The 10,367-nt window shown below is 37.2% G+C and overlaps 2 pseudogenes; both read left to right on the forward strand.

The window, feature by feature from the left end:
• The first annotated feature begins 1,538 nt into the window (after nucleotides 1-1,538).
• Nucleotides 1,539-4,875, forward strand: LOC122144388 (annotated as a pseudogene).
• A 1,201-nt stretch (nucleotides 4,876-6,076) lies between these two features.
• Nucleotides 6,077-9,775, forward strand: LOC122144407 (annotated as a pseudogene).
• Nucleotides 9,776-10,367: the final 592 nt, after the last annotated feature.

The following is a 10,367-nucleotide window of genomic DNA, read 5'->3' on the forward strand; positions in this document are numbered from 1 at the left end:
GTATGCAACTAGGTTACTGTATAGATTAAATGCAGAACAGGGAATGCATGATTTTATGGTCATCAGTGGAATATGTTAAAGGCTATACTTGTTTAATTTCTTTATTTTTTTTCTCTTGGTAACATCAGGACTGAATAACTTTTTCATATTAAATTTAATAAAATGTAAATGTTAGCAGATATTAAGTAGCTAGATCCCTGTCCATTGTTGTTGTCCCAAACATAGAAAAATAAGCTTTTCAGGCTCTGTCTACTTAAAACAGAATAACCAAAAAGTTACTTGATTATCCAACCAGATAAATTGGTTCCTTCTTGCCTCTGAATCCAGGAAAATGAGTCAAGACAGGTTTATAGACAAGGTAAAATTATTTGCCCTTCTTTATTTAAACAAAGGTCATAATTAACTAGCAGAAATGACCACATCTGTGACAGACCTCACATAATGATGCAGTCAGCTGAATATCACAAGGAATTAAATATTACATTAATTAAAGTGGACCCCCATGAGGGAAGCAATTTGAGATCGCCAGTTGATTGCCTAAGTCATTGCCTAACAGCGATAAGCTCCTTATTTACTCATTTAACACGCTGAAATGGAAAGCACTTTTCACAGTCATACTGTTCAAATGGGTTTGTTTTCTAATCATTTAGCAGCATTCAAGACTTGTGGATCTTCTTCTGCCATCTAGAGGCTGATTTGCTATGCACTTGATATGGAAGGTCCAAACTTCTGAACTGCATTCATCAGGTGTATGCACGTGTGTAGAATATAAATATATTGCACACTGACATTGCTTGTCATCGTCTTGGCCTAAGAAATACTAACAAAAACCATGAAATGTACTTTTTTTTTGATAATTTCATACAGACAAAATGAAATATATAAACTATGCTGTAATACACTGTTCTTTTTTCTCACATAAAACCCATAATTACAATTTTCTACAGGGTCTAGAACTATCAAAAATTACATAAGCATTACATTGATTTTCTTTACAAAAACTAAGCCTATATAAAACATTAATGTCATTAGACTGGAATTTAGGGCAACTGGGCCTCGTCAACAGTTTTGAAATGCCACCTGAGCAGTTATGAGAGGAATTTTATTTTGATTCAAATCGGGCAGCTCTTAGCTTTCAGTTAAAAGGGGTGGGGCCGACTCGAGCACACCGACTTTGATCACGTGATCAGAGGCGGCCAATACGATTCGTAGGCAAGAGTGACTCACAAACGGTTTTCGCCAATCCGACAGCTCGCCGCGCCGCTGAAACTCAAATCTGTTGTTGAAAGAACGTGCGCTGTTGTGTTGAATGTGAAGATAATTCTACAAATTCAGTAAATTTATACTGGTCTTACCTGACTGACTCACTGAAGAAGCCGTAGATAACGTAAGTAGATGTTGTTTGGGTGACTGTTACTAATTGTTTGTGAGTAACGTTATTGTCATGATTTGGATCTTTTTGAAGCGTGTTATTATACTGTAAACTCCTCGCCGAATCTTTTAGAAACTGGTATAAAACCCAGAAAATATGTTTTAACATGGTTCTGAGGTATTCAGGTTTGTCTGGGCACACCCCCCGTTTCCATTTTCCAACTATTTTTATTTTATTTTTAAGTTAGTGTCGTCAGATACAATATATATAATATATATCTTGTCATGTCAAATATTCATAATAAAAATCGATAAAAAATAGCATGTCCCCCACTTATTTTTTACATATATTGTATTGAATGTAGGATCTGTAGACAGATTTTTGTGAGACGTCTTTTCTTGTTTTGTTTGTTTGAATGTTATAACACTGTTTTGTTCTGCAGGGGGAGATTGTCATCTTTGAAAAGCTTTGTTTGCACTGGTAACGTTAGCTCAGAATGAAGTCGGTGGTGAGAAAGGTGATCATTGCATTTTTTGAAAGAGTCCAGCTGTTTCATAGATTTATTTTAACTTTTATTTCTCACATCTACGTGTGTGAAAGATCTCTGTGTGCTTGAGATGTAGTTTGTTTAATTCTGCTCCTTTATTCTTTCAATTCAGAGCAACAAAGAAAAAACACTAAACCAGTATGTGGTCCAAAAAAACAAGTCATCAGCAGTATTGTATCAAAACAAAAAGGAATATATAAATCTGCACCCTTGTCAAAGAATGATCTTAAGGAGGATATATCTGGAACAAGAGAGGAGGAAAAGGTTGTTCGACAGAAGGCCAAAACTAATGCTGATCCTACCAAGCGTAACACACTAAGCCGGGCCTTCCGTACACAGCAGACTGTAAGACAAAGAAGTGTGGAAGAAGTTCATAAACCCCCCTCTACTGTCTCTGCCATCCAGAAATCCAAACCTGGCATATATAAGGGTCGTGTAGTACAGTCTAAAATCGACTGTTTCAGAAAAACCAGTGGTGATGTGAAGACCACAGAAAAGAAAGTGATTTCAAAACAAGATGTGACTAGACCAAAACCTGAATTATCTAAAGTTCGGTCCAAGTCTGTTACTTCCCTGCCGGCGTCCACTAAACCCAGAGTAAACTCTGCTTTGTCATCTAGACCGAAATCTGTCTCTGATATCCAGCTGAATGCCACTGAAAAACCAGTCCATAAGTCTGTTTCCCATAAACGGATACCTCAAAAGTTCCCAGGTACTGTCTCTAAAGCAGGTTTTCGTGCTCCTCCCAGGTCAGCCCCTCTAGCTACAGGGCGTTCGGCCATCAGAAAACCCAGTGCTTTAAAGAAGAAAGAGACGACTGTGCAGGTGGAGAAACCCAAAACAGCCACCACTGAACAGAAAGTCCGCAGGCCTGTCACAAGTACAGTCAGCCAGTACAAACTACAAACAGAGACGGCTGAAGAGAGAAGGTGAGTTGTATACACTACCACTGAAAAGTTTGGGGTCAGTAAGATTATTTTTATTATTTATTTAATTATTATTGTTTTCTTATTAATAAGCCAGGATAGATTAAATTGATCAAAAGTGACAGTAAAGACATTTAGTATGTTACAAAAAAATTTATTCATCAAAGAATATTGATTAAAAAAAACGAATCACGCTTTCCACAAAAAATATTATTCTGCACAAACTGTTTTAAACAGTGACTGTAATTTAAAAAATGTGACCAATAAATATTTTCCTGAGCATCCATCCAGCGTATTAGAATGATTTCTGAAGTCAAATCATGTGACATTGAAGACTGGAGTAGTGCTGCTGAAAATTCAGCTTTACCAGCGCAAAAAAAATAAATTACATTTTAAACTAAAAAAATAAAATATTTTAAATAGTTAATATTATTTCACAATATTACTGTTTTACTGTATTTTGGGTTAAAATAAATGCAGCCTGTTGAGCACAAGACTTTTTTTCCAAAAACATTAGAAAATCTTACAGACACCAAACTTTTGAACAATAATGTATGTATTTTAGAAACTTCAGCCAAGCATAGACTTATAAGTTTTATCTGGAAAAGTGTGACAATCTGCTGATAGCTGTGATTGTCTTACGTTTTATTTATACTGTGCTTTCAGAACAAAGCTTGCAGAGTGGCTGGCATCTAAAGGAAAAGCTCTGAAGAGGCCTCCAATATCAGAAAAGTCGACAACCTTTTCAGTAAAACCAAAACCAGCTCCACAGCCTAAAACAGGACCCAAAACAGTTGGTTCCCAATCTGAGAATGTCGTCCAGACTGAGCCTGTAAAACCAACCGCTGCATTGAAGCCTGACAACCAAACTAATGATACCGAAGTCCCTGACAATAAAACAGTGTGCTCTAGGAGATCAAGCACTATTATGAATAGCACACTAGACTTCCTAGACAACGTTAATGTAGTCTCGGTAGTTGAAACGGAGGTTAATGATGTCATCGGTAAGAACCACAAGAGAGACTTATTTGTGAGACTGATTGATAGGCAGACAAATAGATATTCACTGATGTATATTGGCATTCTTTAATTGTAATTTCTGCTTTGTTTATATGCATTATGCAGTTGGTGTTGAACTTGTGTGATAAAACTGGAGGCAATGGAGACGCCCTCATCATGTGAAGATGGTGATTCTCATCCAGCTTCTTTATGCAGGAACTGCAAATTAATGACTAATATTACCAGAATAAAAACAAACTTATTCTCTTTTTGAGTCATGATGTGTTTTTTTTTTTTATAAATTGCTCATATGTTTTTGTCCATCCTCGACAGGTGTACATTTTGACAAATCTGATGTGGTGGCAGAGAAAAGAATGGAAGTGCACATGGAGGAACAGGAAACCGATAAAGTGTTTGAAATTCTGGAAGAGGAGAAACTGGGAGATGAAGAAGACACAGAGAGCGACATTACAGAAGACACTAAGAAGGCTGTCATAAAGAATGAGGATGATGTTCAGGAACCTAAGGAGAAGAAGCCATTTGCGAGTGAAGATGATGACAGTGATGAGGAGATGAAGAGCACCACTCCAGAGATGGCAGGGTCATCCATTGTGAAATACAATGTGAAAACAACTCCATATTTGCAAAGGTGAGTTTAGGGTAATTTAACGTCTCCAAAGATGGCAGGGGCATCCATTGTGAAATACAATGTCATTTGTTTTCTCATCCTTTAGTGTGAAAAAAGATAATTGAATGTGAAATGGCACCCAGGCAGTGGCTCGCGACGCAAAAGCACCATCAAAGACCTCAAGTTTCTGACGCCTGTGCGGCGATCAACAAGAATCCACGTAAGTCCTCTCGTCTGCCAGGTATGCTGAAATGACCATGATACATGCGTCTCCTCACTGGCTGAGCTGGTGCAGAGTGAAGATGCAGATGCAAATGCTTACATCTACAGAAAAAACCCAGCACTACTGGAAGACCTGCCAGATCAGCCTGAAGACTTTGCAAAAGTATTCAGTTAAGCATTATAAGCTTGAAGTTGATGTCACTTTCAAGTTGGACATTTATAGCATACGAAAACAACCTACATTTTAAGTATTCTATGTGATACTATTAATTAATTGTTTATTTTATATATTTAAGTGTTTTTTTTTACATTGGGCTGCTGAATAGAGTAATCTCTTAACTGCAATGGCTTAACAGCTTAAAGACAATAATTTGATTTATAGGCATTATTATAAAAAGTTCTCTTCTATGCTAACAACAAGGCTCATGCAGTGCGAGATATATGAACATATAATACATGCAGATATATAAAGAGCTTTCTGTTTTCTGTAACCATTTAACACAGCACTGCTTTGTTCATTTTCAGAACCTGGTTGTTTGAAAAAACTGACATGTCTGTAACAAGTATGATTGGTGTTTTGTTGTTGTTGTTTGTTTATTTGTTTGAAAAATGAACAAACTAAAGGAATATGTTGCATGTAACTGTAATTTCTCTTGAAGATTTTTAAGATGCTGTCAAATTTTTCTAAACATACAGTAAAGTCATTTGTTTAATTAGCTAGACTTGTATTTCTACAGAGGATTTCATTCATCCCGTAATAGTGACCATGTCTTTTTAAAGGCAAGATGAAACATTCACTGTATTTTAACCATACTTGTGATCACTGAACCAGTGACTGTAAGACATTTTAATAAAGAATATATCACGTGAACTGCAATATAAATGTTTCATTGTGTCAGTGTAACAAAAATTGGTTTTACCAACTGTGTGTGTAGTTAAAAGGTTAATTAAAACATGACCCAGTTTATTCAGTCATGTTATTCCAAACCGTATGACTTCAGGCAGGATGAGTTTCAGTAACCATTCAGTTTTTTCTGTATAGGAACGAAAATGCAATCAAAGTAAAGGATGACTGAAACACTCTTTTTCTTTTGGTTTCAAACAAAATTTTTTTTTTTAAATATTAAATATGGGAGTAAATGGCACGTCTATCATTCTTGGTTGAACTATTATTTTAGTATTGTTAAAAAAAAAAAAAAAGTTCTAATATCCACGGTTACCGCCTAGCTGCCGCCAATTCCTTCCTGTAAGCTCGTGCTGATTGGCTGGGGAATTTGAACTCGCTGTGTGCGAGCAAAGCATTGTGGGACGTAGACGAACTCCAACGCGCTTCTCCTCCAGGCCACACAAAGCACTAGAGTGCCGATCAAATTTACCACATTATTAGTCTCTAAAACTATCTATTTTTTAACTTTCCGATCGGAGTATCATCACATTGCGTCCGATGAACTTGATTCACTATAAAGATTCGACTCAAAGTGAACGCACGATGCCTAATTTCTGCGCGGCGCTAAACTGCTCCAGGAAACAGCACTCATTCGGTGCTGGCGTTCTTCAGGTTTCCACGGGACCCAGAGAGGTAAAATTACACACGCTTTTTGCTTACGGAGCTTACTCTTTGTCATCTAGACGATATACGACGTCGTGTTTAACCTTCATGTAGCTTCATTTATTTACCATTGTGTGGCAGCGCTCTAAAGGAGCCAGCTAGCCTCGCTTGGCAGATCAGATGCAAAGTTGAATCTGTCGTACATTTCATAGTGGTTTATATACTGCACACTGTATTGTTAGAGAAACTATGAGTGTTTTTCAGTCAGCCCAGTTTTACTTTGCATTGTATTGTTCAAATAAGATAAAATCTGTTTGTTAGTCCAACCTGCTTTTACAGTGCAGTTCTGACTGTATGTGGTGAATGTAACTATCTGTCATAGATATAAACTGTGTTGATCCCATTGTGCATGTTGTCTATTAGCAGCTAGACACCAATCAACGTCGTATATTACAGTAAAGATAAAAAGATATAGATAATATGCACTTATTATAGCATTATAATACTATTCCAGTTATATTATTAATAAATGCTATGTTAGAAATATGTTCATGAGTATTTGTTCCTTAGGTGTAAGAAATGGGTGGAAAACTGCAGTCGCTCAGACCTTAAAGACAAAGCGCCGGACCATCTTAACAAATATCACAGACTGTGTGCCAGGCACTTTGAACCTAACTTGATAACCAAAACCGTAAGTTGTTAGTATTCTTTTTGTGTAGTTCATATGTGAATATGTACATGGTTAGTAAAATGTACTATACCTTTATATTGAATGTATCTCAAAATATATTTAAGTTATTAACATAAAGTGTGTATTTTAGGTGCTGTTTCTGCTTAAATAGTCCTGTGGTGTGACATAAAATTTCTGTAAAAATATAAAAATTCCAAAAACTGCAGTAGAATAATCAAACGAATTAGAAAACTGTTGTGTAAAAAGTTTTAGTCAGGTAAAACAGATTGGTCTCACAACTTCCCATCAATAAATAACGTGCTCTCTAACATGTTGCATTGCTCATTATTGTGATTATTATCCAGAGCCCTTTCAGGGACTGTACTGAAGGGATAATGCAATACCAAACCATATTTGAAAATCCTTCCCTCAAACGGTCGAAGAATGAGGTAAGATCTGCTCAGTATATTAATTGATGAGTTGTTACTATACTGTATTATTAAGTAAATGTAAAAGCCATATGTGTTAAATACTGAATGCTGAAATGATTTCCTAATGAATTTGGTATGTTTCTAACAGAAGGAAAATGATGCCCCTGAAGCAAAGAAAAGTAAATGTGAGTTGTGATTTTCTCACATATTTACATACCTGCCATGCAAAATCTGTAATTTGGATGGATTTTTTTTTTAATCAAATTTTATTTAGTAATGCTGTAATAAAGCTGTGTGACACATTCTATATATTTACATGTTAATATATAGAATATAGTAACAAAATAATTACTGAGTTTACACAAAAAATATGTTTATATTCTCAGCGGACTCCCAGAGTGAGGCAACGAAAGATGATACTGAGGCAACCAACCAAAGAGATCAGTGAGAGCAAAAATGGTGATCAGGCTGACAGCAGCCCTCAGGTCATTTGATGAAGACACGCTGAATAAAGAGTTTCTCAAGTCTGTGTTTGATTGTTGTCGTGATGATGGGCACGCAGAACATCCCTCTGCATGGGCACTCCGACAAAGAACCCAGAAGCAAAAGCTTCACTCCAGCAACTTCCAGGCACTGTTGGAGTACCGCATCAATGCAGGTGACGAATTCCTCAGAAAGAAGTTTGAGGGGTCGTCCGTAAACCTTGAGCACTGCTCCTCTACTCAATTGCAGCAGATGCTGGAAGTGATCGAAAACTCTGTTCGTGAAGACTTGTTGGCTGAATTTAGTTAAGGAAGGTTGTTTTTTTTGTTTTTTGTTAGCCTGGTTGAGATAGGCGGAGAGAGCCATCTCCCGTTGTTCATACGTTTTGTGGACAAGACCAACTGCCTGAGGGAAGAATTTTTCGGGTTCCTGCTTTTTGAAGGTGATGTGGAGGCTATCACCGAGAGGCTTATTGCTGAAGTAACTGATAAATGTGGCCTGGACATGCAGTACTGCAGAGGACAGGCATATTTGTGTTCTGGTGTGTCCGCTATGAAGGTCAAAGCAGTGGTGGCCAGAATAGCTGAGTTACACCCGCTAGCAGTTCTCACCCCTTGCTCCAGTTGCTCTCTGAACATCTGCCCTGGCAAAAACAATGACCTTCACAGGCGTGCATCTCGTCATGTCTACCTGAAGAAGCTGGATGTGTTTTTCAGTAAATCTCAATTGTTGCAAAAATCAGCTGGAAAGTGCTATTCGATTTACTACCAGGGACATGAAGAAAAAGCCAATGTACCCTCTAAAAGAGGCCTGTTACTCGAAATGGACAGAGCAGCATGATACATTCGAAGTAGCTGTCGACCTCCTGGAGTCTCTCCTCTGCTTTGCATGGATAGCATCCATGATAATGAAGATCACAAAATGGAGCGATGAAGTAGCACACAACGCCTTTGTCATATCCGAGGCATTGGCCGATTTTGAATTTGTCATGACATTTAGTGGTGCTGAAGAACACACTTTCCTTCTCCAGAGCCTTTGGAAAGAATCTGCAAGGACAAACAAACGAGGTTTTCTTTGCATCTAGCAGTTTAACTGCGGTTCTGCATTCGCTGAATGAAGTTTACGAGAATATCGAGGTCTACCATGAGTTCTGGTTTGAGGAGGCTGTTAACCTGGCTGCAGCTCTTGAAATCCCAGTGAAAGTGCCAAGACTGTACTTTAGAAAACGACCAACCTCTGGGGAGGAAATCCAACTGAGACCTACTATAAAAGAGCAAGTAACCATTCCAGTGGTCAGCCATGTGATTAAGGAGCTGTCTGATCTTTTCTCTGAAAATCATCTGAAGGCCCTGAAGTCCTTGTCACCTTGTCCCGGCCATCATGGGACAGTTGAAGTTCAACACCGCAGAGGAGACCAGCGCAGACATTTATAAAGATGACTTGCTGAACCCAGACACCTTTCCTGCTGAGTTGCACTGCGGAAGATCAAATGGAAACATGGCACTAAAGATGTGTATTGCCATCGACCATCTACGAGACGCTTCAGCTGTCCGATGTGAAGTTTCTTCCCCCAACCGTCTGTGCTCTCCTGAAAGTCCTGTACAATCTGCCAGGCCTTGCTTTGACAAATGGACAAATGCAGCACTGCGAAACAACGACTGAAGACATACCTGGAAGATACACCTGTGCATCACAGAAACAAGAGCATGGCTCTGTTCTTTATCAACTGTGCCATTAAGTATTGATTTGGACAGCATGGTGGAGAAATACTTGAAAATGTATCCAGATAGTGAGCCGTCAGAGAATCAAGATTGATTACACTACAGGTAGCAGCACAGTCTTACATATTGCAATATGATGACTTGTCAATCAGCAGTTTGTAATTTTCCAGCTATAATTGTTACTTTTGCTTTTTATGTACAGTCATACAAGATTAGCAGGATTTAAGCCTTTTTCTTATTGTTCTACACATTTCATTTAACATGGTGTATATAAAAGTGTAACCCCAGTTTGAATTTGAAAACATTAAAAGATCTTTTGCTGACCAACTCCTGGTGAATGGGTCTTGACATTTCTAAATTCTTTTTATATAATATATATTTTTTTAATGTTCTTAAATAATGTGATATATTTTATTTTGTCAAATAAAAAAGACAACTATATGTATTATGACTATTATCATTATTTCTATATTTCTATAAAGCATATAGAAAAAAGCCGTTCACATATTTGCAGGTTATTATATAGTGCATTTCATTTTTCAGAGTTATATCAGGCACATATATATTTTTATATATATAAATGTAATATTTATTAAATATTTCTATTGCTTTTGTCACAAATTAGCTATTTGCTATTTTACCGGTAATTATCCTGAGACCTGTGCATTTGATTGCAGAATCAAGTCAACATGTTAACTAAATTATTCCCATATTTTCATATTTGTGAGCACATACATTTTACTCTTTGAAAAACGAATTAAAATTTTATATTGAAAAAAACTGCAATGCAATTTTTTGAAAAAGGGGATTCAAATTGTG

Source organism: Cyprinus carpio, unplaced genomic scaffold (genome assembly GCF_018340385.1).
Source record: "Cyprinus carpio isolate SPL01 unplaced genomic scaffold, ASM1834038v1 S000006658, whole genome shotgun sequence".
NCBI lineage: Eukaryota > Metazoa > Chordata > Actinopteri > Cypriniformes > Cyprinidae > Cyprinus > Cyprinus carpio.